General features: G+C 41.3%; 3 pseudogenes across 3 annotated transcripts; 1 reads left to right on the forward strand and 2 right to left on the reverse strand.

The window, feature by feature from the left end:
* Positions 1-3,807: 3,807 nt before the first annotated feature.
* LOC306652196 (guanine nucleotide-binding protein G(I)/G(S)/G(T) subunit beta-1-like) lies at positions 3,808-4,800 on the reverse strand (annotated as a pseudogene). The gene has a single exon. The product of its transcript is annotated as a guanine nucleotide-binding protein G(I)/G(S)/G(T) subunit beta-1-like (transcript).
* A 3,623-nt stretch (positions 4,801-8,423) lies between these two features.
* On the reverse strand, positions 8,424-10,905 carry LOC306652201 (Golgi phosphoprotein 3-like; annotated as a pseudogene). Its single transcript has 2 exons — positions 10,712-10,905; positions 8,424-10,139 (listed from the first exon to the last, which is right to left on the reverse strand). The product of its transcript is annotated as a Golgi phosphoprotein 3-like (transcript).
* A 14,687-nt stretch (positions 10,906-25,592) lies between these two features.
* LOC306652197 (uncharacterized protein C14orf28 homolog) lies at positions 25,593-27,222 on the forward strand (annotated as a pseudogene). The gene is made up of 2 exons: positions 25,593-25,598; positions 26,304-27,222. The product of its transcript is annotated as an uncharacterized protein C14orf28 homolog (transcript).
* Positions 27,223-27,510: the final 288 nt, after the last annotated feature.

Below are 27,510 nucleotides of genomic sequence, written 5' to 3' on the forward strand. Positions count from 1 at the left end.
TCACACTTGCTGAGCAACTACAGAATGCCAATTAGAGGGGTGAGCCCTGGAGAGAGAAAAAAATACAAAATCCTTGGTCTTATTCATAGCTACTTGCAGCTCATATAGTGAGATTAACACACAAGCAGAGATTCAACGTTTTACCTGTTGTCAGGTTTAATAATCCTTAATTCAGGGATTCTTCTCTGCCCTACCCGATTAATGCTCTAACCATGCACTCATTACTTCACAGAGCATCTTGCTGCCATTCTCCTGAATAATTCTCTTTTTTCTCAAGAATATGCCTTAAATTTCACTCCTAAGTGTTTTTCTGCATGGAAGAGTATGCCACTTTCTTTCTCTCACTCACAGCTAGCCCAGACAGGTTCAGAGCTTGGAAATATGGGCACAGCACTGCCAGGCACCATTTTGTGAATACAGTACCTTCCTATATGCCTGGCATGTAAACTCAAGCAGCTGAATCCTGGGCTGAAAATAAACACAATGGTATTAAAGGAAAAAGAGTTTTCTTTACTCATCCCACTTCCCAGGTCTCAGCAGAGTTTCCATGAGCAGATGACTTGGAAATTGCCAGCCAAATTGAGGGGCTTCTCAAGAGCCCCTCTCCTTTAGTTCCAACCCTGAAAGGATCACAGCATTGAGCTGTGTGCTTTCCTTGACTCTGTCATGGATGGCACATCCATCAGGGAGTCCCATCTGAGACCCCAGCAAAACAAAATTAACTAATGTGCATAAATTAGCACTAAATGTCTACTCAGTGGAGTAATGCCAAAACCATTCTTTTTACAACAAGTAATTAACCATCGCTCGGTCTCCATCAGCCTCTTTCTTCAACCATAACTCCTCACCACATTTCAGGTTAACAATTATACTTTACAAAATGATTTTAAATGCATTTCCTCATTTGAACTTTGACACCTGGGAAGCAGACAATGTAGAGTTTTCATTGTTATTATATAAGTGAGGGAAATAAAGTTCAGAGGAGATAAATAGCAAGTCATACAGTTAAATCTTGAAGAGATAGTTGTTGAATTAAGATCTTCTGACTGAATTCAGAGTTCTTTCCACTATACCATTTACATCCAGCAAGGAACCAAAAGAAAGTTTGAGAGGAATAACATTAAAGAAGATACCATAACCCTGTTCTGTCAAACTCTAGCACACAATTCACCAGAAGTATTGAACAAAAGTATATGAGTCAACTTTGATGTATAGTTGATTCTGAGAAAACCACACACACAAATACACACACACACACACACACTTATATATGTATAAAATGTATCATCCCAGTATTTAAAACTGGGAACTACTCTCTGCATTTTCATAATTCAATATGGTAAGTGCATACAGACCATAGTAGATAGCTAGATCAGTTTATTCTTTCCATAATAACTGCTTGTTGATTGAATAAGCTAATGCTTATCTCTCACGGTTCCATCCTTTTTTGTATCTTACAATTGATCTTCAACGTCAGCTGGCCCCATCTCCTAACTGCCCACCAACTTTGATCCAGTACTGGAATAAGCTTAGCAGAAGGGGATGCCATTGATGTGGAATGAGTGAGAACCAGACAGAAATAAAACAGTGGTCTCTGCTCTGCTTACTCTGCTGAAACACAACCTACAGACTCCAGCTTCAGAGGTCACTGGGGACAGGTAATCTTTTGGGAAATAGATATTTAAATCTCTTGTTACAGATGAAGGGCTATACACTTGGAGAAATTAAATAAAAAGCCAAAGATGACATGATAGGCAGGCGATGGAGGCAGAGTTTGAATGCAGTTCAGCTTACTCTTCCATCTCCAGGGTGGTCACCCTCCCCATCCCCTGTGCTTCATAAAGGTTTCTAGCACATTCCACTTGAGCATCTTTGTTCCAGATATTTGTTCAACTCTTCCCAGATGTCTCTGGATGATGGCTAACTCCCTCACTCCTTTGGGGCTTCCCTTACATTTTACCTACTCAAGGAGCCCTTCCCTGACTACCCAAAATTGCAACTCATCATTTATTTCCTCTACGTCCATGGTTCTAGATCCCTCTTACTCATTTTTCTCTTTTTCCATAGGACATATTATTATATCTAACACAAAAACATTTAGTTATTGATTGTGTTTATAGTTATCGTCCACAGAGGTTTTGCTATATGAATTTTTGTCTTTTAAAACTCATGGATGCATCCAGAACACTAAGAATAGCAGGAATATAGCAGGTATTCAAAAATGTTTGCTGAATTTGGATGGTAGGTGTGAGAAACATGCTCACCTGTCAATTCAAAAGAATGGATTGGGCATCAAAAAGTACAGAGAAAGTGAGATTTTTAAGATTTTCTTGCAAGATCCATGTCTGAAAAAGCAGACACACCCAGGGAAGTCACAATCAGCATTTTATTCCCTAGTGTAAAAGGCCCCTCCCCCCAACCCTGATTCCTCAGTGTCTGGGTGAGCAGCCTTCCCAAACATAACCTCAACCTAGGTTTTACTGTCTCCTTTTGGGTTATTTAAAGTAATACACCTTTATGTGTGCCCATCTCGCTTTGCTCACTTGTGGCCAGAAGTCCTTCTTGGGTTGAGTGTGTCTTGTAGTTTTTCTCTGCTGGTCAGATCAGTCCTTCCCCCTCACCTCCTGTTTATCAAGGGGCCATGAATTTGTCACACTCTGGTGTTATCTGCTTTTACTTCTCCATTCTGTTCTCCCCTCCATCTGCTTTCCTTACATCTCGGTCTAACCTATAAGGCTAAACACTGTGTTCTGCAAAAGGATTATTGGACTTTCTATTTCTGACAGTAGACAGTTAATATGTGTTGAGTGGGCTCCATTTATTAAACACCTCCTGAATGCAAGACCCCAATGACACATAAGGGATCTCATTTAATTAGCCCCTAAATCCTTTGAGATAGAGAATCAAATCCCATATTATAGATATGCAGGCTGGGAGCAATAAAATTAAATTAGCCAACAATCATATGACTGGTAAGTGACAGAAGCAGATTCTGAACTCTGTTGTGTACAGCCCTAAAGCTCAGGGGTCATCCTACCCTGTCACAGCAATTCTCAATGAACTCGCTCTTAGAAAGATACTACGTCTACTAGGGAAATTTTGGCCCATGTAAATAGGTAAGTTTTAGCCGTTCATTGTTATTATTATTTTCTCACTAAACTCAGGATAAACTTAAGATGAGCCTGGTCATTTCCTTGACTTATTATTCTGGAGACAGGCAGCAATAACTGTTGCTAAAGGAGGCCTGATAATTTGCATTTCTAATCATTCAAGAATTTAATTAGTATCATCTCCTTAATCAAGTGCTGCAAATATAGCTGATGTCATCAGAGCTCACTTAATTAGTTTGAAGGGGAAGAAAGTTTTTTTTTTACATTCCGAATATGCCTCCACTGGTATAAAGATGGAGAGCCTCAGGGGTTTGAAGAGAAGGAAAGAAACCAACTTAAAAATCTAGATTCTGTGATTAAAGACTTTTTTTTTTTACTTTTTTTTTTTTTTTTACCTTCTGGTTAACATGTTTATTGTAGTATTTTCTTTTAAAACTCATCCAAGACAAAAAAGAAAACAAAGACAATGGCCCCAGAAGGAATGCACAATTTGTTTTAGTTTACAGCACAGAGACCTTCTCTTAATGGGAATTGCGCTCTTGGTTTCAGCAATAGGTGAAGGAAAAAGATCTTTCCCTTTGAAGTTCTGAGGGGAGTGTGGGTGTCCACATTAGTGAAGTTGGATAGGATTTGCTATCACTGCAGCGCTGCAAGGTTGGAATGGTCTTCCAGTCTCCATGGTAGTCCACCTGTGGTGTTAGTTCCAGATCTTGAGGAAGCTGTCCCAGGACCCCCAGGGAGCTGACATAGTTGTTGTGTCCAGCCAAGACATTTCCCTGTCTGCTTTGAGTGCATCCCAGACATTGCAATTGAAGTCATCGTACCTGGTGAGCAGCAGGCACCTGCTTTTGGAGAAGGACACAGAGGTGATCCTACAAATGATGTCATGGGAGTAGGTCATGAGCTCCTGGTCTGCATGGAGGTCAAACAGCCTGCAGGTGGCATCTTCTGAGCCGGTGGCAAATGCATTGCCATTTGGAAAGAAGCAAATGGCATTGATGTCTGACTTGTGGCCTGTGAAGTTCTGTCTGCACATCCCCTCCTGGACATCCCAGAGCTTGGCCGAGGCATCACAAGCACCAGAGACAAACAGTCTGGTGTCAGGAGCAAGAGACAGGCTCATGACATCTCCAGTGTGTCCAGTAAATGTGGTCGTCTGCTGGCAGGTCTCCATGTCCCAAAGAGCACACGTGGTGTCTCCAGAGCTGGTGATGATCTGATTGTCATTCAAGAATAGGCAGCAGGATAAGTAACCTGTATGTCCCACCAGCTCACAACCCACATGCACATTCCTTTCATGAGTTTTCAGGTTGTAAATGGAGCAAATGTTGTACATGCCACCACAGGCCACGTGTTTCCAGAAGGGGCGTAAGCACAGGTCATGACCCAGGAGGAGCACTGAGGGATGGTGTGAATCTTGTTTGTGGTGTAGCTATCCCAGATGATGAGCTTTCTCTCCTGTGAGGTGCTGACGAGAAGCCTGGAATCTGTGCCCCAATGCATCGCGTAGATTTGGCCAGGCGCCCCCTCAGTGTTCTCTTGGTGCGCATCTGTATTCGTCATGCTTCATCTTCATCTTCATGATGTTTGTGATCTGGAAGCGAGTTGCATCTGCACACGCTTTTCGAGCAACTCTAATTTGGTTTTTAAGTTGTTCCACCTCATGCCGAAACTGGTCAAGTTCATTCATCTTCTGGTCTTAGTGCTCCAATGTCACTTCAAAGACTCCACGATCTTGTCCTTGCTGGGCCTGATGCGCCCACGCTGCTGCCTGGTCATCGCACTTGTGGTCCACGGGCAGAGCCAGTGAGGCTGGTCGGGTTCGCTGCCGTGCTCCTGTCCCAGCCTGCTGCCCTTGCCGCCCACACATGCCACCACTGCCATCCCTAAAGACTTTTTTTTTTTTTTTTTTTTTTACATTTCCTGGGAAAGGTTTTTGAAACTACACTATCACTGAAATAAAAATATGATGGTAACCAAGTGTCAACCTCACCATTTCTTACAATTTCATTGAGGCATAATTTCCATAACACAGTGTAGGCATCATAAGTGAATAAACGCTGTGGTCTATCAATTCAATGATTATTTGTAAATTTGTAGAACTTGGTAAATATCACCATGACCTAATTTCTGAACATTTCTAGCACCCTCAGAATTTCCTCAAGTCTGTTTGTGATCAATTCCTTCTGTCCCACCCTATGACCCCTTTCAACCCCAGGCCAACAACTGATTTGCTTTCTATGTCTATAAATTTGTCTTTTCTGGATATTCCATATAAATTGAACACAACAATATGCACTCATTTTGAAAAGACACCATTCTTTTTAAGTGACTTTTTTCCTTTAACATGATTTTGAGGTTCATCTATGTTCCAGCATGTATCAGTATTTTGCTTCCTTTTATTGTTGAATAGTATTTCATTGTATGGATATACTCCATTTTGCTTGTTCATTCATCAGTTGATGCGCATTTAGGTTGCTTTCCCCCTTTGGCTATTATGAATAATGCTGCTATGAACATTCATGTACAAGTCTTTTAGTGGGCATAGTTGTCAAATTCTCTTGAGTAGATTCCTAGGAGTGGTATTAACAACTCTTACTTTATGTTTCCATTTAACTTTTTAAGAAGCAAACTGTTTTTCCAAAGTAACTGTTCCATTTTACATTCCCATTAATAACATGTAAGGGCAAGCATTGATTCTTAAAATTACTTCAGATGGTACAATTGGAAGTCTTTGGCTTCTTATGTTTGGTCTCTGAACTGTAACCTTATAAGAAAACTGTGAAAGACCCAAATCACACTGTATACTGTTAAAAAGAAGGAATGATGGAAATTAATTGAAATAAATTAAGTTTAGATAAGAGAAGGGAATTTTAGCAAATAAGTAGTACTCAGTTTTCAGGAAATTAAATCAACCAATTAAGTAAAATAACTCTCAAGAAAGATCAGTGAGATTTTCCATATAGATTGCTCATTTACTCTAATTCGCTCAGAGGTTTATATAACAAAGACACTGGTTTCATTTATTTCATTCTCCTTCTGTCATATCCATATCATGAAAGAATATTTTATGGACTTCATCTAGTTCTAGCATGTATCAGTAAAGCTGGGTTGAGTCAGTTTGCATATGGAAAGCTCCAAGCTGTTTTATTTTGTGTGTGTCCTTTAGACAAGATTCTGATGAGATCTACAACAGCAAAAGAAGGGTGATGCACCCAACTCCTGATCTGCAAATTTACTTGGATTTCTATTACTCAGTTCATGAGTTCATCCACTTATTTGGGAAAACATGAATATATTCTTTGAGATGCCAAGAGAAATAAGACATGAGCTGGGACTTCAAATGAGCAATGAACCTGTTCACAAATATTGTGGCACATGGAAGAAAATGCAGATCAGAAGAGAAGTGAGAACAAAGAAGGAACTAGACTAGGAAAGTCAGCACAGAAGAGGTCATTTTTGAGCTGTTGTGTTAAAGAGGAGTGGGCGTTTGTTAGAAAACCAGGAAGGGGATGAGATATGGTCCTTGTAACAAGAGGCTCCCACAGGAGCAAAGGCCTGGAGCTTTGGCCCAGCAAAGAGTTCAGAGAACAGCAAAAGCCTTCAGCACAGCTGCGTCAGCCCAAGGACAGGTGAGTGGATGGAGCAGGAAAGGAAGGTTGCCAAGGGCCTTATCTGTCTTAGTAAAGAGATCATGTTATCCCAGGAACTACTGCTGGATTTTGTGCTGGATTCAACATTGTAAGATTTGAATTTGCTCCAGTTGGTTTTAATACAGTAAAGAGGATAACTAGGATGACAACTAGGAAGCCATGTGAGTAGCCAGGCTAGAGACAGAATTAAAGAAGCAGCAGCAGATGTAACAAGGAGGCAGAGGACAGGAAATTTGCTCAGCAGGTGCGATCAACAGTCAAAGTAACTGGGGACAGAGAATGAGGACCGAAGGCCCATGATAAAATGCCGACTTCCAAGTCCTTCAGCAGGTGGGCCTTCGGCCTGGGAATCGGCATTTTAACAAGAGTTCCAGGTGATTCTAATGCAGCTTGATTACAGATACTCACCTGCAGAGTATAAAGATTCACAATTCACTGAAGCCCAGCAGAGAACCATGGATTTCACAGCTCACTGCAAGCAATGGAACCCGGAAAGCCCTAGGGATAAATAAAGTGGCAAATATTGGGTGAACTTTGCCCCTGGCCTCTCATGTCAGTCCTGTTAACTCTAGAAAAAAAATTGCACTTAAAAAATTAAAATTAGTCACCACAGACAACTAAATTTAATTGGAGTCTCTTAGCCCATATTTAAGATTCCAAAGAGGCTGTGTCATCTAATGAATTTATATCTGGTCATACAGGTAAGTAAGTTAATATTTATATGAATTAACTTTTGGTACAAAAATGCTAGTCTGCCTTTAAAATATCCTCTCTCCCCCTCTCCTTTTCTTTATTCTCTCTGCCTACCTGGAAGACAGATTTCAGTATAATTCCTTTTATACCATAAACCCCAAAAGTGAAGGAACTGTAATTGTCGAAAATTATTTTCTTTTGGTGGGCCTGTGAAAAATAAGCACCGAATACATACTTTCTGATGATGAATCTGCAGATATGCTGATGCCTTATTGCATATTGCCATAGATGTGGAATGTATAATTTGTGTGTTATGTGAATTTAAGAAAGTGGGTACTGTGCTGCTTTGTTTTGCACATTTTTAAATTAAAAAAATGTAATAAATTAAGCATTTTAATTAAGTGCTGTGGCACACTATTAGTATATTTCACTGTTTAGCTCTCTTGTGACTCAGATAACTGTATGTCCAATAATGTCCTTATTAAACATCTACATTCACTATAAGCCTGATGGAATATATTTATTTATTTTTAAGCACTTTCAAGATCATAGTTTATTTATTATTTCAGATAACAGATAGTATACATATTAGGGAATCCCTTAAAATTCAATTCTAGAGTTATACACCATCTAGTACTTTTGCAATGAAGGTTAACCAAAGAAATTCCTAAATACCTGAGAGCCCCATTATTAACATCAACTGTAGTAATAAAGGAAGACATTTAATTTTTTCAATGTATAGTATTTACATTATGAACCCAATGGTGATACGATAAACAGTGATAAGAAATAGTAAAAATAAACTTTAAAAGCAAAGGTTTCTAGTCTTACAATGTGCTAATTATCATAAGTGTGTATAAAAAATTAAAACAGCAGAGGTTTCTGTTACAAAATGCTTAATCATCTGAGTTGTAGTCATTACTTGCTACCAATTTACATGCAACATCTGCTAGGACTGACATTTGTGTTTTTCCCCCCAAGGAAGTATAAGTAGATAAATGACATTTCAGAGCAGACATTAATTTACTTGTTGACAGAAAAAAACTGTACTCAAGATTAGTACTGGTCACAAGCCTCTTCCCTACAGAAATCATAAGAACAGTTAAGACCACCCCCCAAAAAAATAATCCAAAAAGAGATGCTTAGGCAAAGAGTACCATGAACGGCAGAGTTCAAAAAAATCCCAGCATGAATCAGGTACACATTTTATTCTCTCTTTCAGTGATGAGAGGTCTATTCTGCCATCAAATAACAGTGACTAAAGCCAAGTAAGGGGCACCAGGTGTACAACTAATCAAATCTTGCAAAATACTAAGATGAGGGCAGGGTGACAAGAAATAATTTATATATAATTCAAACTATATACAGCATAACTGGAATGCAGCTCATTCCAAACTGGCTTTGTGAAATAACTGGACCTTTATGATTTAATAGTTAAAATTATAACAAGTGTAATAATACAATAGATTTAAATGGGAAGCAAAAATCCAAGGGGCATTTTATATTAAGTATTTACTGTGCTGTTTCAATTTAAAAATAATTTTGCTAAGTATACATCTCAACTGAGGTCTATGTATAAAATTTCCTAATAGATACAGATATTACCTTTGGTGAGTTGAAGCCCTTGTTGTGACTTCTGTCTGAACTGTAGGCAGAATACTAGATGTACACGCACATGTGGGAAAACTCAGTTTGATGTAATCCAAAAACTGTGCATGGAAGGTGACTGGAAGTACTTTGAAAGACCAAGTACACCAGAAACTCAAAACAGATAACAGTGAGAATGCCAACAGGGATGGAGTGCCAGTATGGCAGTGAAATCTGTTAAAAACAGAAAGAGGAAGGCCTCTCATACCAGCAGAATCCTGCATACATACAAAAAAGAAAAAGCCACCCAACATTTCATAAAACAAAAGCCAATTATAGTGTGGGAAAATACAAACTGCAGAAAACCAGAAGTCAATAGAAGAAAAACTACTGGTTCACATGAGAAAGGAAACATTTCCTTCCGACAGAGTTACTTTGTGAATGCCGCCACCACTGCCCACAGAACTTCGTTGGTGTTGGCCTTCAGACATTCCACTTCTGGGTCTAAGTCAAGAAGCTACTGCACTTTCTTGGTAGCTAAATCATACTGCTCATCCAGAAGAGGTGCAAACGTGCTTTCCAGGACATCCAAAGCATGAGCTGAGCAAATGAGAGCCAGCAAGCGATTGTGGTGAGGGTCATTCACCCATTTGTCAAGAACAGCTTCTTGTACCTTCTTGATGAGGCGCTGCTTAATGTTGTTATTGGTGAGAGGATGTGTCCTCATGTGAAAACGTAGGAAGTTCTGTTTCTCTGTTGTCAGTATACCCCTTTCCACCAAGTTTTTAGCTAATCTTTCCCACACGTTTCTTAATTGATAATGCAATTTTAATGGATTCCATGTCTCTGCAGTAAGTAATTCAATCCAGTTCTGAACTCTTTCTGGAAGCTGAGTCTCCTTAACATGCTTTAGAACTTCATCAAGAAGAACATCCCCTGTTGGCACATCAGACTTACAGATCACCTTTCTTGTTAAAATACTTTTACATCTCATTCCACAAGCCTCTAGTTGAAACCTTCCTCTCAATGCTAATTCAATTAACATACAGCCACGTAATCCAGATGATATACAGTCATTCCAAAATGATATGTAACTCTGAATCAAGATCACCTAGAAAGTCGTTTTCCAAATTTCATGACAACTTTGACTTTGAACTTTAATGGGAAAAATAACTTTTTCCTCCGAATTTTTTCATAACACCAAATGGTGTACCTTAATTTGTCTAAACAATACGAATCCCCTGACAAGCGGATCTGTGGACCCCTCCAGATTCTAAAACCGGCAAAACGCAAGAGTTCGGGGCGCTGGAGGTCCTGGGTGTTAGGTCTATTGGGCAGTCTCCAGGGTGGAATTGCAATCTAGGATCTACACAGGCTGAACATACAGAAAAAAAGCCAGGAAGAAATGCAGACTGCCGGGGTGTTGAAATGAAAAGACTGAAAGGGGGAAGGAAAAATCCAAGCAATCTGTGCAAGGAGGACCTGGAAAGAATCGGGCCGCACGGGGGAGCGCCAACTCAACACTCCTCCCGGCAAGCTGGGCGCTCCGGGCTGCTGGGCTCAAGAGCGAGGAGGGCAGGTGCGCGGCCCAGGCCAGCGCCCACCTGGAGCCCACCTGGGGTCCGGCCCCCAGCGCAGTCGCGCCCGCTCTCTCCGCCGCGACCGCACCTCTTGGTCCTTGAGGCCCAGCGGGAGCACCTCCTCCATCAGTGTCAGCCGCATTTCCTTGGAGTCACCCTCCTCGTAGTCGTCCTGCTCATCGCTGTGGCTCCAAGCTTCGTCCTCGCCACTGCAGCCACCCAGTCCTTGTCCTCAGTGCGCCGCTGCACCATGGCCGAACTGCGCTGGGTCAGCGAGGTCATGGCACCGGCCGAGCAGCTGCGCCAACCCCAGAGGGACGCGGAGCCCACCAGGTCTTCCTCCTTCTCCTCCTCCTCCTCCCCGCAGCCCCCGACCTGGTTTCCGTGTTAAATCCCGGCTGTGGGGCGACATCGGTTGGCAGCAGGGCTGGGAGCAGTCTTGAGGAGACCGGTCGCGGTGAATCCGGGGGGCCAGCGTTTGCAGGACCGGAGAGGAGCGCCTTCCTGCCCGAGACAGGGGCCCAACCCAACCCGAGCTTCCTGGTGGAGGCGGAGGCGGAGGCTGTGACGGCCTTCCAATACGGCGGCACTCTGGAATATATTTAGTTGGCACCCAATCAATTTGTATTATGTTCTCCAACCAGAATCACAAACACCGACTAATAAAGTTCCCCATGTTTACTGCCTAATCATTTCCATGCTAGGTACTAAGTGCTAGGTGCTTTACGTGAACAATATCATTGAATATTCACAGTGACCTTAAGTCTTCAGTGTTATTATTGTTCCCATTTTACAGATGAGAAAACTGAGGTTTAGAATAATTGGGTGAACATGGTCAAAGCCATGGACAAGTAATTTAAAATAGAGGGATTTTAACTTAGGTCAATCTGAATAGTCTTTTAAAATTATTACATGTTGCCTCTCAAGTTTCCATTCTAAACAAGCAATGAAATGAATGAATTTAATTTAATGGAAATGAAACAAAATTTGGAGTATGGAAAATCTTGTCTCACGATAATTACCTGCACCGATTACCAAGTGGGAATTAATCCTGCCTTTCTTCCAGGAATGTGATGTTCAATACTAAACATGGCGATGTCCAGGGAAATAAAGCCCTGATCTGTAGCATTTGCAGATTTCCATGGCATCTAGATTCGCACTAATCTCCACTACTGAAGGTAGATGTGGGAAGAGATCATGTAGAGAGTTAGTTAGCTCATGAGCTGTTCAAAGCTGGTTCCCAGATACCACTGTGCCTGTTCCCTGCTAAAGATCAAGTTTCTCGTGGTTTCTGGACTGGCCCCAAAGATCTTGGAGGAGGAAAAAGTTCATTGGAAAGCACTATTACAACAGAGTGCTGGGATGTACATGCCACCAAGCTATTTTTAATTAAAAAGTGATGACAGCTGAACATATTCCCTGACTCTGTAGCTAATAACTTCCTGACCTAGACCTCACTTGTTAGACTCACTCCTGAAAACAGACCACATCTGTCCCTGTGGGGCTTCTATTACTGGCTAGCTGTCTCAAAAGATGCAGGTCTAACCAAATCCATGTCTAATAGCAGCATGCAAATGGGGAGATAAGAGGGAAAATTTTATATGCTAAATCACAGTCCACAAAGGGAGAAGTGAGTATAAGCAGCTGTGTGGAAGGGAGAACACCAAAGGTCATTGTCAGAGAAGTCCTAAAAGGCAAGGATTAATTCCACTGGCCATAATTCATAGCTGTAATTTTTATCTACTCATTTCTCACAGTGAAAAAAAATTGCCTGGCTGTCCTGTTATGAAGGCAATGTATGTGTTAGTTAAAACGTGGTTTCTTTAGTCACACTTACCTTAAGCATTTTATCTACTTTTGATATCATTTAATCCGCACTATTATGCTCATTTTATAGCTAAGGAAACTGAGATGCAAGGATTTAAATGATGATTTCTGAATTGAAACCAGGATATGCCTAGTACTAGGGCCTTTTACAATGTACCTGAAGCTTTTCCCTTCCTTCAACAGCCTCCTTACCCTCTCCTCTTCTCCTTTCCCCACCCCTCCTCCCTTCCCCACCCCTCCTCCCTTCCCCTCCTCTTCTCCCTTCTCTCCTCTCCACAGCTTTCTCCTAACAGCGTTCCAATCCTGCTACTTCCACCTGGAAGGAGATGCTGTCTTCTTAACTCTGTCTTCTAAATCTATCTGAATCCTAGTCATTCTTTAAGACTCTTATTGAGTCCCAACCTTCCTGTTACATTTTCACAGATGGTTCTATGTACATAGATTTCCTACTCATATTATACTTCTTAAATCCACACAATTGGCATTAATTTTTGCCTTGCCTTAGTTGCTTCCCACATTATGAATCATTTGTTTTAGAAATCATTTGTCTTTTGTCTGCCCTAAAGTGTAAATTATCATGGGCAGAAGCTATATTTAGATCTCCTAATGCCAAGCTTTAGGTAGATTATTTTATTTTATTTTTTATATCAGGGATTGAGCCCAGGGGTGCTTAGCCACTGAGCCACATCCCCAGCCTTTACAGTTATTTCATTTTTGTATTTTGAGACAGAGTCTTGCTAAGTTGTTTAGGATTTTACTAAGTTGCTGAGGCTGACTTTGAACTTGTGGTTCTCCCGCCTCAGACTCTGGAGCTACTGGGATTATAGGCATGTGCCACCATGTCTGGCTTTAGGTAGATATTTAAAACATTTTGAAATAACTAATAGTATGGTGTCCATGGGTCTATTGAGGGAAAAAATGCTCTGAGAATTTTAAAATTGGAAGATCCAAACATTGTTGAGTACTTACTATATGCTAAACCCTAAGTTGTGTATTCTATACATAGGATTTGATAAAAACCTAATGGTTGATAGAATGACTTCCATTTCACAGATTTAAAAAAAGGCCAAAAGAAGTTAAGAAATTAGCCAACACCACATTATTAGCTGAGCTATGGCTCAAAATCTAGACCCGTCTGATCCATACCACAATACCATGTAAGACACCGTGTTCACTCTTGGTTTTGCTTGTTCATTTTATTTTGGGTTTTTTTTTTTGTTTCTCAGTACTGAGAATCAGACCTAGGACCTCTCCCATGCTAGATGAATGCTTTACCACTGAGCTGCACCCTGTCATGCAGTTTCTGTTGCATTCATGAGAAAGCACCTGAACAAAACCTCAGGAAAGGGAATTGGAGCCACCCCAGAAAGAAGTGCCAAATGACCACTTGATAATATGTCCTACTGTCTACAAACCCTAATATGCAGAATACTGTTCTTCATGTCTCCCTAACTCTCTCCTGTTTCCATTCCATGCCATTTTCTTTTGTTTTGAAGTCAAGAATATGGAAAACAACCAGCTTCCATCTCATAGCCAATAATCTTTCTTGGAATGGACAATTCCTATGATATCATCCCAACTTCCTTTTCTCTAGTACAAAATATAGTCACTTGCTTCTCAGAGTGAATGCTATCCCCTGTGGTAGGTTTTTCCACCCAGAGAGAATTATAACTGTCATCAGGGACATTAGAGAAAGCCACCAGCAGGACTGGCTAATCCATGGGCAGATGCTCTCAGATCAAAGAATCACACTGAAAGCAGCCATTGGGGCAAAGGAACATAGTTCATACAGGCAGAAATGATGCTGGGAGCCAACGTGCACCCCAGTTACCTGCCATCACCACTGCCCTCAAAATAGACCCAGAGCCAGGGCATGGGTGTGGGTGCAGAAATGAAGCAAGAAGGCCATGGCAGCTACTCACCTGAGGAAACCAATGATTGGCAGGCAGCCGGATCCTGGCCTCTGGGGAACAAGGGCAGCTCAGGAAACATGAAAACTCAGTGGAAACCAGAGGAGGGGAGTCTTTCAAATGAGAATGTTAAATGCCTAAAGCCCAGTGGCTAGGAACGATGCTGCCAAACGCTACATTGCAAACAGGAGAGCTTTCCTGGGCTCTAGATTTGGAGGCCACAGAGCAATGACAGGGGAAGCCTGTGAGGAAAATGGCGACGACAATGGAGCCTGCTTTAACGTGCAAAATCCTCCCTCCATTCTTACAGGAAGTGTAAGAAACAGCCTCCAGCCAGTGGGCTCAATCCCAGGCTGCACCCCCTTCTCAGCTGGCTGCTTGGATCAGGAAGGGCAGTGGTGTGGCCAGCTCCCTGGAACAGATCAGATAGTCCATTTCAAGAACAGAGCCTGCGCATTTACCTGCAGATCAAAGTTCACTCTTAATAAGGGGTGTGCTGGAGAGGGCAGAGGACAGTATTGCCCCTACATTCCATTAAAAAGGGATTATGGGCTGTCTGACCAGGTAAGCAGTGTGATCTGAGATCAGAAACTTGTCCTTTGGAGGTGGGGTGGGGGCTGTGGCTAAACAAAAGCCTTAAGAGAAACAATCAGCAACTGTTCTGCAGCAGGATGGTAGCGTGGTGTCTGTGCTTCTGTGTGTGTGCAAGGGCATGTGCAATATTTTCTGCTGTTGCTAAGATGGTTTCCCCCTTCTCTAACCTCTCACCTAATCAAAAGGTAGCTGTTCCTCATTGGCTGCCTAGCTTTATCAAATGACCATGATGAGCTGTAGTAGTTGAGTCCACCTCATTCGTTTATTCCTGTGGCCCATTGTCAGGGGAGAGAAAATCAGACACCTAATCAATATTTTGTGTAGTGGCACTAGACTCCTCACAAAATTTGCATTAAATTTCTCCCTGTCTGTGCCTTTGCACTCAGATAAGCATCATATTAACTTTGAGGATACAGAGAGAGGAAAGCAATCAAATACTGTCACCCTTCAACTATTTTGGATATATTCCTGAGCCTAGGCAAAAATCTTGGAATGCTACATATGAAATGGTGGAGTTAGTTGTAAATAATACACAAATCTCCTGAGCATAAACATATTTAAAGAAGCTAGATTAGCAGTGGTCCTTCTCAATGAAACCTGGATTTCCCTTTTCTTCCACAAATGAGTCAGGTTAGATGGTAGCCCTGGGCACATTTTGTGCCAGGCAAGAACTGTTTCCTTGCTCCATCATTCTACAGCAAAGCAGAACAGGGTTTGACACTTTGGAAGCTACCTGACTCTGAAGGAAATGGGGTTTTCATTGTCCATGGAATGAGAGGAAACATGCTTCCTCAGATAAGAGGGAACAATGGTGGAGGAGGGATTCTAGGATTGCCTAGAATCTTTAATCCCCAAGTTTTTATATTTACTAATCACCTTTTCTAGTATACTGTGCTTTAAAATGCCAATTCCCCATCTCTTGGAAGGTAGAAACATATTGCCACTTTCTGGAGATGCTCTTAAGCCCATGGGAGGCTAAATCTAATTACTGATTTTTTGTTGTCAAGTTTTGTTAGTTGAATGTGAAAAAAATCTAAACAAATTAAAAATCTGTGCATATGCACTTATTTGTTCTGATATAATTCAGTAAAGAATAATGTTCACTGTATATGAAAATCCCCTAGAATTCATGGTACTTTTGAGAATCAAATTTCTGTTAACTAATCATTACTTGCCCTTATTTGTACCCAAAATGTCCCTTTTTGTTAGGAACCTGTATTAAATGATTCTTCTGTGGTCAAGGGAAGAGCCAAAAAGAAAAATGCTAAGGAGGAAACAAAACAACAGAGTGACAGTGAGTCACCTCTGACAAAAGAGGACAGATCACCTACGCCAGGTAAATATGAAGCCAAAATTGCCCAAATGAATCAAGATGAAAATACAGCTATTAGGAGATGCATAGCTTCATTTCAGTTCTACAAAGGTGAGTAGGGGACAGTAATACACAGAGCTCTGCAATGGGGTCAATTTCATGGACCAAGTAAGTGAATGAATGGCCATTCAGTTATTCAACAAGTAGACCTGCAGCTTTTAAGTCCCTATTGTCAGTATTACAAAGGGAAATTCTCCATGAAGCTCTCCTAGCAAGCACAAGTTGTATATAAATAGCCACTCAGGTTGAACTTTGCTCCTATGTACTTCAACACTTGTATGCCTGCACATTCCACTGAAATTCATATCAGGGTTAGAGAAATAGTATGGTGACTATCCTGTTAGTATGGTCTACTGAAATAATTTTAATACATGTAAACACACAATTCTGACTAATAAAAACAGATAAACTTCTTGTAAATGAATGGCTAAGCTCACAGGTTAGTTAGAGGAAATATTTTGAGACAAAGGCAAGCCCAGTGGTATCACAAGGTAGATGATCCCAACTTAATTGTCCAAGAACCCAAATAAGTACATTTTTCAAAAAAGGATCGGGAGTCTGATTTGGATTACTAAAATTAGTCTTGCAGCTGCCTTTTCAGAAATTTGTTTTCTTAAGATGATATGGTAGATGCTATCACATTCATTCAGTTAATAAGCTTTCTTCCCAGTATTTCCATGTATATGATGTATGATCCTAAGGTTCCTGAGGGCAGCACTGGAGTTACCTTTCTGCTGGGGAAGTTTCTTGTCCTGAATCATTTTATTAGTGCTGAATATAGAAAGGAGTCTTAGGGAAATTCCAAAGCCTAAATCAATTATTTCACAAATGGGAACACTTCTGCAGACTGGAAAAGGGTTACCATGACAGAAATAAACATGTACATTTGAGACATACCAACTATGTGATTCAGGGTTGGAAAGACACTGGGTAAGTCCTTCCTGCTCCTCTTGGTATCTCCATGAAAACTGTAGTGCTCTGCAGAGAATAGTTTGAAGACTACTGACAGAGCTGATATCCTCATTTCTCAAAGAGAGAAACTGAGACCAAGAACAACAAGATGGCTTGTCCAAAATCATATAACCAGGTATTGCCAAGCTGGAACTATCTTCCTGATTTCCAAGATAGCACTTTTACTCATACCAGACTCCTCTCAATTTCAGAGCCTACTATGGTCTCCTTACATAAAACTTTTCTATTTCAGGCGACCAGAGGAGGCCAGGTTGAGTCTGTGCCACCCAAGGACATTTGTCAATGCCAGTCTCCTGCAATGCAGTGCCAAATACAGCCTCTCTTCCTGGTACTTAGCATTATGTTCTTGTAATGAAAGAGCTGATGCATCTAAACAAACCATAACTTAAGTGCCACACGGTCAGGCAGTAGAGAGGCCAAATGTGGATGGGTGCTGACTCATAAGGTAAGAAGGAGCCAGTTTATAAATTTTCAGACTTGTTTGTCTCTGGTGATAGGTACATAAATATTGCAATTGCTAGAGATGGCTTTTTGTAAAACTTAGCTCCAGATAGTTCTCATCCCTAAGCAATTTGAACAAAATCTACTCTGTACCATTTTGGCTAGGTGCAGTGGCTTGCAAACCAGTGGAAAGGAGTTGTTTTCAAATTTGAGACAAGGGGGTTTTCAAGATGGCGGCCTAGAGGGTGGCTGCATTACGTGTTGCTCCAGAACTCAGGATTCAAGAGAGGAGATATTGAGACGCTTGGGACCAACTCAAAGTAGCCGGGTGACTCTCACCCCCTGGGGGGGCATCCCGGATGGGACGGGGGTCCCGGAACGCAGGAAACTTTGTGAAGTAGAACTGCCGGCGAGACGCCCCTCCCCCCGCTGGAGCGCCATAGAGGAGGCAGCTCGGCACAGCGCTGGGACTCGGAGCAGCCACCGGGGCTCCGGCGGCTGCCCGGGGGAGGAGTGGCGGGGAGAACTGTGTGGACTCAGGACACCGGGGCCTGCCCTGAGGAGGAGGAGAGGAGCGTGGCCACTTGGATTCGGAGAGACTGCGCCAGAGCTGCAGGCGGTTGCCAGAGGAGAAGCCGCGCGGCGAGCTGTTTGGAATCAGAACGACGCTTCTGAACCCCGGGGCCTGCCCTGAGGACGAGGAGGAAGAGGAGCGGCCGCTTGGATTCGGGTGACTACGCGGGAGCTACAGGCGGTTGCCAGAGAAGGGGCTGCGTGGCGAGCTGTTTGGACCCTGACCACTTCTGAACCCCGGGGCCTGCCCGGAGGAGTAGGAGAAGGAGGAGAAGGAGCGCGGCGGGTCCTTTGGACTCGCAGTGACTGCATTAGCGCTCCAGGCGGCTGCTCAGAGGAGAAGGCGAGTGGTGAGTTGTTTGGTCTTAAAGTGACAGCTCCTGAACACAGGGGGCTGCCTGGAGGAGAAGCGTGGTGGGACGCTTGGTCTTGAGGGGCCACACCAGAGCTCCGGGCGGTTGCCCAGAGGACCCGTGCAGCGGGTCACGTGGATTCAGAGCCACTCAGAGGGACTGCTCCTGAACACCCGGGGGGTTATCTGGAGAAGGAGGAGGAACGGGCAGGGTCACTTCGACTCCGAGTGATTGATTGCCCCGGGCTACGGGTGGTTGGTGGGAGGAGGAGGCACGAAGTGAGTTTCTTGGACTCCTAGTGACCGCACCGGCATACTGGGCGGCTGCCTGGAGGAAGAGGCCTGTGGCGGGTCTCTGAGACTCAGAGCGATTGTTCGGGGCCACAGGTGGCTGCTCAGAGGAGGGGCCACGCAGCCAGGCGATTAGGTGCAGAACAGGGTCCCAGGATCTAGGAGGCTTCTGGGTGGAAGAGCCGCACAGAGACAGGCTTAGGGCGGAGCGAAGGTTCCAGGCCTATCGGCAAATTCTCTGAGGAGGGGCAGCCTAAGGAGATTCATCTGCGAAGGGTGAGGCTCCCAGGCCCAGGAGGTAGGGCCGGGCCCCTGGAAACTTTGCAGAGGAAGGCAGCCCAGCCCAGGCAGTAGCTGTAAATTGAGGGGAACCTCTAGGAGGAAACTGACCAGCGAGACCTCCCCACCGGGTGAGTCTTCCCTGCCTGGTGAGGTTTCCCACAAGGACGGTAAAACCAGAGACTCAGGCCCAAACAGGCCTTGCCTCAGCCCACAGCCTAGGTCCCCTTTGGATGACCATTGGTCAACAAGTGGAGGCACCTCTGCCCACTAGCAGGGAATATACCCCACCTGAAGGCCACCACTCCTAGAGAGGCAGCTTCCTTGTGGAGCACCGCATTATCAACCTCCTCCAGGACTTCAGCCTACTGAAGGCTAAGAGGGGATATATATAGAAATCTTCAGGGTCATTGTAAATCAACAGAGGAAATCTGCAATATCTCAGCGGTCCACTGATATCTGAACAACATGAGAAAACAAGGAAAGAAAATGCTGCAAACAAATCTAGATGTTACATCAATAAAACCCAATGACAGCATGGCAGAAGAAATGACAGAAAAGGAGTTCAGAATGTACATAATTAAAATGATCAGAGAAGCAAACGAGGAGATGAAAGAGCAAATGCAAGCATTGAATGATGAGATGAAAGAGCAAATGCAAGCATTGATTGATCGCACCAATCGACAGTTAAAAGAGCAAATACAGGAAGCAAAAGATCATTTCAATAAAGAGTTAGAGATATTGAAAAAAAAACAAACAGAAATCCTTGACATGAAGGAAACAATAAACCAAATTAAGAACTCCATAGAAAGCATATCCAATAGGATAGAACACCTGGAAGACAGAACCTCAGACATTGAAGACAAAATATTTAACCTTGAAAACAAAGCTGAACAAACAGAGAAGATGGTAAGAAATCATGAACAGAATCTACAAGAACTATGGGATATCATGAAAAGGCCAAATTTAAGAATTATTGGGATTGAGGAAGGCCTAGAGAAACAAGCCAAAGGAATGAACAACCTATTCAATGAAATAATATCAGAAAATTTCCCAAATCTGAAGAATGAAATGGAAAATCAAGTTCAAGAGGCTTACAGGACTCCAAATACACAAAATTACAACAGACCCACACCAAGGCACATTATAATGAAAATACCTAACATACAAAATAAAGACAGAATTTTAAAGGCTGTGAGAGAAAAGAACCAAATTACATTCAGGGGGAAACCAATACGCATATCAGCAGATTTTCAATCCAGACCCTAAAAGCTAGAAGGTCCTGGAACAACATTTTTCAAGCCCTGAAAGAAAATGGATGCCAACCAAGAATCTTATACCCAGCAAAACTTACCTTCAAATTTGACGATGAAATAAAATCCTTCCATGATAAACAAAAGCTAAAAGAATTTACAAAAAGAAAGCCAGCATTACAGAACATTCTCAACAAAATATTCCATGAGGAAGAGATGAAAAACAAAGAAGCAAATCAGCAAAGGGAGGAATTATCCTAAAGGAATTGTCAAATAAAGGAGGAAACAAGTTGCGTCAAACAAATAAACAAAATTTTAAAAATGAACCAAATGACCGGGAAACCAAATCATTTCTCTATAATAACCCTGAATGTTAATGGCCTGAATTCATCAATCAAAAGACATAGACTGGCAGACTGGATTAAAAAGAAAGATCCAACAATATGTTGCCTGCAAGAGACTCACCTCATAGAAAAAGATACCCATAGATTAAAGGTGAAAGGATGGGGAAAAACATACCATGCACATGGACTCAGCAAAAAAGCTGGAGTATCCATCCTCATTTCCGATAATGTGGACTTCAAGCCAAAGTTAGTCAGAAGGGATAAAGAAGGTCATTTCATACTGCTTAAGGGAAGGATAAATCAGCAAGATATAACAATCATAAACATCTATGCCCCAAACAGTGGCTCATCTATGTATGTCAAACAAATCCTTCTCAATTTCAGAAACCAAATAGACCACAACACAATAATACTAGGTGATTTTAACACGGCGCTCTCACCACTGGACAGATCTTCCAGACAAAAATTGAGCAAAGAAACCATAGATCTCAACAACACAATCAATAATTTAGACTTAACGGACATTTATAGAATATTCCATCCAACCAAGAGCGAATACACTTTCTTCTCAGCAGCACATGGATCCTTCTCTAAAATAGACCATATATTATGCCACAAAGCTAATGTTAGCAAATACAAGAAGATAGAGACACTAGCATGTATTCTATCAGATCATAATGGATTGAAGTTAGAAATAAATGAAAGAGTAAAACACAGAAACTATTCCAACATCTGGAGATTAAACAATATGCTATTATATGATGAATGGACAACAGAAGATATTAGGAAGGAAATTAAAAAATTCTTAGAGGTAAATGAGAACAAAGAAACATCATATCAAAACCTCTGGGACACTATGAAAGCAGTACTTAGAGGGAAATTTATTTCATGGAGCGCATTTAATAAAAGAAGTAAAACTCAACAAATAAACAACCTAACACTACAGCTCAAAGCCTTAGAAAAAGAAGAACAGAACAGCAACAAAAGTAGTAGAAGACAGGAAATAGTTAAACTCAGAGCTGAAATCAATGAAATTGAAACAAAAGAAACAATACAAAAAATTGACAAAATAAATAGTTGGTTCTTCGAAAAAATAAACAAAATTGATAAACCTTTAGCCACACTAACAAAGAGAAGACGAGAGAAAACCCAAATCACTAAAATTCGGAATGAACAAGGAAATATCACAACAGACAGGATGGAAATACAAAACATAATTAGAAGCTATTTTGAAAATCTATACTCCAACAAAATAGAAAATTTCGAAGACATCAACAGGTTTCTAGAGACATATGAATTGCCTAAACTGAATGAGGAGGACATAAACAATTTAAATAGACCAATTTCAAGTACTGAAATAGAAGAAGTCATCAAAAGCCTACCAACTAAGAAAAGTCCGGGACCAGATGGGTTCTCAGCCGAGTTCTACAAAACCTTTTAGGAAGAGCTCATTCCAATACTTCTCAAAGTATTCCATAAAATAGAAGAGGAGGGAACCCTCCCAAACTCATTCTATGAAGCCAATATCACACTGATACCTAAAACAGACAGAGACTCATCAAGGAAAGAAAATTTCAGACCAATATCCTTAATGAACATCGACGCAAAAATTCTCAACAAAATTTTAGCAAATCGCATACAAAAACATATTAAAAAGATAGTGCACCATGATCAAGTGGGTTTCATCCCAGGGATGCAAGGTTGGTTCAACATCAGGAAATCAATAAACGTAATTCACCATATTAATAGACTTAAAGTCAAGAATCACATGATTATTTCAATAGATGCAGAAAAAGCATTTGATAAAATACAGCACCCCTTCATGCTCAAAACACTAGAAAAAATAGGGATAGTGGGAACATTCCTTAATATTGTAAAGGCCATTTATGCTAAGCCCATGGCTAATATCATTCTAAATGGTGAAAAACTGAAAGCATTCCCCCTAAAAACTGGAACAAGGCAGGGATGCCCTCTTTCACCACTTCTATTCAACATCGTTCTTGAGACTCTGGCCAGAGCAATTAGACAAACCAAAGAAATTAAAGGGATACGAATTGGAAAAGAAGAACTCAAACTATCCCTGTTCGCTGATGACATGATTATATATTTAGAGGAACCTGGAAATTCCACCAGAAAACTCTTAGAACTCATAAGTGATTTCAGTAAAGTAGCAGGTTACAAGATCAATGCCCATAAATCCAACGCATTTTTATACATAAGTGATGAATCTTCAGAAAGAGAAATTAGGAAAACTACCCCATTCACAATAGCCTCGAAAAAAATAAAATACTTGGGAATCAATCTCACAAAAGAGGTGAAAGACCTCTACAATGAGAACTATACAACACTAAAGAAAGAAATTAAAGAACACCTTAGAAGATGGAAAGATCTTCCATGTTCTTGGATAGGAAGAATTAATATTGTCAAAATGGCCATACTACCTAAAGTGCTATACAAATTCAATGCAATTCCAATTAAAATCCCAATGACGTACCTTACAGAAATAGAGCAGGCAATTATGAAATTCATCTGGAAGAATAAGAAACCCAGAATAGCTAAAGCAATCCTTAGCAGGAAGAGTGAAACAGGGGGTATTGCAATACCAGATCTTCAACTCTACTACAAAGCAATAGTAACAAAAACGGCATGGTATTGGTACCAAAATAGAAAGGTAGATCAATGGTACAGAATAGAGGACACGGATACAAACCCAAATAAATACAATTTTCTCATACTAGACAAAGGGGCCAAAAATATGCAATGGAGAAAAGATAGCCTCTTCAACAAATGGTGCTGGGAGAATTGGAAATCCATATGCAACAGAATGAAACTAAACCCATATCTCTCACCATGCACGAAACTAAACTCAAAATGGATTAAGGACCTCGGAATCAGACCAGAGACCCTGCAGATTATAGAAGAAAAAGTAGGTCCAAATCTTCATCTTGTTGGTCTAGGACCAGACTTCCTTAACAGGACTCCCATAGCACAAGAAATAAAAGCGAGAATCAACCACTGGGATAGATTCAAACTAAAAAGCTTTCTCTCAGCAAAGGAAACTATCAGCAATGCGAAGAAAGAGCCTACAGAGTGGGAGAATATCTTTGCCAATCATACTTCAGATAGAGCACTAATCTCCAGAATCTATAAAGAACTCAAAAAACTCTACTCCAAGAATTCAAACAGTCCAGTCAACAAATGGGCTAAGGAAATGAATAGACACTTCACAGAAGAAGATCTACAAGCAATCAACAAACATATGGAAAAATGTTCAACATCTCTAGTAATAAGAGAAATGCAAATCAAAACCACCCTAAGGTTCCATCTCACCCCAATTAGAATGGCGATTATCAAAAATACGAGCAACAACAGGTGTTGGCGAGGATGTGGGGAGAAAGGTACACTCATACACTGCTGGTGGGGCTGCAAATTAGTGCAGCCACTATGGAAAGCAGTGTGGAGATTCCTTAGAAAACTTGGAATGGAACCACCATTTGACCCAGCTATCCCACTCCTTGGCCTATACCCAAAGGACTTAAAATCTGCATACTACAGAAATACAGCCACATCAATGTTCATAGCTGCTCAATTCACAATAGCCAGACTGTGGAACCAACCTAGATGCCCTTCAATTGATGAGTGGATAAGAAACTGTGGTATATATATACTATGGAATATTACTCAGCCATAAAGAATGATAAAATTATGACATTTGCAGGCAAATGGATGAAATTGGAGAATATCATGCTAAGTGAGATAAGCCAATCTCAAAAAGCCAAAGGACGAATGATATCGCTAATAAGTGGAGGTTGACACATAATGGGGGGGAGGGAAGGGTTAGAGTTAGGGTTAGGGAGGGGGGCAAGCATGGAGGAAGGAACTACTGTATAGAGGGTAAAGAGGGGTGGGAGGGGTGGGGGGAAGGGAAAAAAATAACAGAATGAATCAAACAACATTGCTCTATGTAAATTTATGATTACACAAATGGTATGCCTTTACGCCATGTACAAACAGAAACAACATGTATCCCATTTGTTTACAATAAAAAAAAAAAAAAAATTTGAGACAAGGTTTGATTACTCAGTGAGACATGCCAGGGCAGTGTGGCTCTTCATGGATGCCTTGCCAACCTTATTGGCTGAGAGCATATATGACTTCACCAGCTCTCTTCTTGGGACAGACACCAATCCCATGAGGTCACACCCAAACACAATCTGAAAGCAAGATCTGAAAGATTTACAGCAGTAGCAGCCTAATTTGAGACTTGTATTGATTTCTTCCATTGCTCCAACCTGGTTGTGGTCCTTTTATTGTACTAATAAGTTTTATTTTCCTCTTTGTAAAACAATCTATAGCCTTGCTATTCAAATCATGAGTAAGTGTAGCTGCATCACCTGGGAGTTGGTTTAACTCACAGAATTCCACACTTCAGAGACTCAGACCTACCTCATCAGAATCTGATTTTAACAAGCTCTCCAGATGATTTTGTATGCACATTAAACTTGAGAAGCACTGATCTAGAGATTTAGACCTTGATCCTCTGGCTTCACCATTAGTTCCTGAGCATAATTTTTCAGCTAATGGACAACTTTAGTTTGGGGTATTTAAATAGAAAAGGAAAGGATCCCCATCTGGTATCTGCTGATATAAAATTTTCTTTGATCACCAGTGGGGACTTGGAGGGGGTGGTGTACACCGTGAACTCTGGTAACTGCTAGGAAATATATTTGTTACTAAGGAATGTCTCCTTCACTTCTAGACATGCAGGTGGCCACTACATCTTTTGGAATTCACTTCTTACATACTTTTCTAATCAGTGTGTTCCCTTCTACCACTACTGTTTGAGTCCTTGTCATCTGTGGCATGAACATTAAAATAGTCTTTCAATTGCATGCTTTTACTTTCCTATGTTGTTTTGCTCTCATATAATGCATCCTCCTCCAAACTGACATAACAAAGAACCTTATCAAAGGCAAATATGATCATGTTGCCTTTTGCTTCATCTTCCAACGATATCTGGTAAAGTTAATATTGTCAGTTGCACTTTTCTGCCTGCCTAATTTCATTTCTTTTACTTCCCTATTTTTACTCAAACCTCCCAACACACATGCTCCATGTCACCTCCTTTGCCCAGGCTGCCTCTCTGATGCTAATACTCTTTTTTCTTTCTTTTTCAGATAATTTTCTTCTTATAAGACTTGTAATTCGGGACACTGGAGTCAGTGGAAGGGGGGGGTGGAGGTGTAATAGGAAGTGACGTGTCCTGCTTCCCATGGTCCTGGCTCCTTGGGTCCTGTTGGAACTGGTCTGGGGGCTGGAGCTGCTGTGGCTCCCACCGCGGTGGATGCAATGAAGGCCACCCAGCACTCACGTCGGGGGAGGCCGAATCAACCCTCTGTGCTAGTAGATGAGACAGTGGCACAGTGGCAGCCTGGGCTTTACATGAGCAAGTGGCGGCAGTGATGGGTGCAGTGGCACCAGCAGTTTTCGGTCCCCGGGGAGTATGAAGAACTGTTTGAAGAAATCAAAGCATCAATTAAAAATAACTATAACCAAGATGGATTATTTTGGAGGTCTGTTCTTCCTTGGGGAGGTGATTTTACTCTCAAAGCTGGCCACAAAGCAGTGTCCTGTACACCACTCTATGTTGAAATAAGACTGAAAAACACCTGCACCATAGATGGATTCTTGATGTTATTATATGTCATTCTTAATGAAAATGAAAATTTTCCTAGGGAACTCTCTCTTCATTTTGGTAGAGAGTTTGTAGTCTGTTTTCTTTATTTAATGGACACCTATAGTTTTACAACTGTGAAGCTACTTTGGATTTGGGACAACATGGAAAAACAGCAATACAAATCTGAAGTTCATAAAGCTTCATTAATAATTGATTTTGGGGGGGGAATGAGCATGATAACTTTACAAAAAATCTTGAAAATCTCATGTCTACCATTCAAGAGAGTTACTGTTCCAACTGGCGATGCCCAACTCAAGTACAGGAAGACCAACAGCACACAATTAATATAAATCCTTCTCAAGAAATTCCACATGGAAACTTGACACACTGGCTGTGGATGAGTTATTCTGTTCTAAGATTGGACTATGTGAAGAGCGTGGCTGTGGTGGTTTGAGAGAATTTTCCCAGCGAGTTTTCTGCCATGGAGCTCCCCCTTTTGTTGTCCTAAACATGCAGCATTGGAAATCTGAAGATCTGGCATATGTACCATATTATTTGGATTTTTCTGATTACAAGTATTTGTTGGAAGGTGCCATGTTATTTAATAAAGAAGAACATCATTATTCTGCAGCTTTCCAGATTGATGGACATTGGGTGCACTATGATGGCCTCAGAAATGTGAATTTAATTTTGTTAAGTACACCCCAGAGTTAAAAAAAAAAAAAAAAAGATTTGTAATTCTTTTTTTTCTTCTGTGAACCTGTTCTTGACCATGATTCTCTACCGTGGATGTAGAGGTGAGTATCCTTGGTGTCTGACTGCACCTCATCTCCATCAGCAGTGCTTCCATGAACTGTAGTATTTGTGTAAACACATCTCCTTCTTTACTCTCTGAGACCTTGAGGCCAGGAACCCTGCCACATCCTTCTTCTGTATCTTGAGTATCAAGTACTATTGCCAACATAAATAGGCACTCAATAAAATAAGTAAATGAATATAGTC

Source organism: Sciurus vulgaris (assembly GCF_902686455.1).
Source record: "Sciurus vulgaris genome assembly, contig: HiC_scaffold_139_arrow_ctg1, whole genome shotgun sequence".
Lineage (NCBI taxonomy): Eukaryota > Metazoa > Chordata > Mammalia > Rodentia > Sciuridae > Sciurus > Sciurus vulgaris.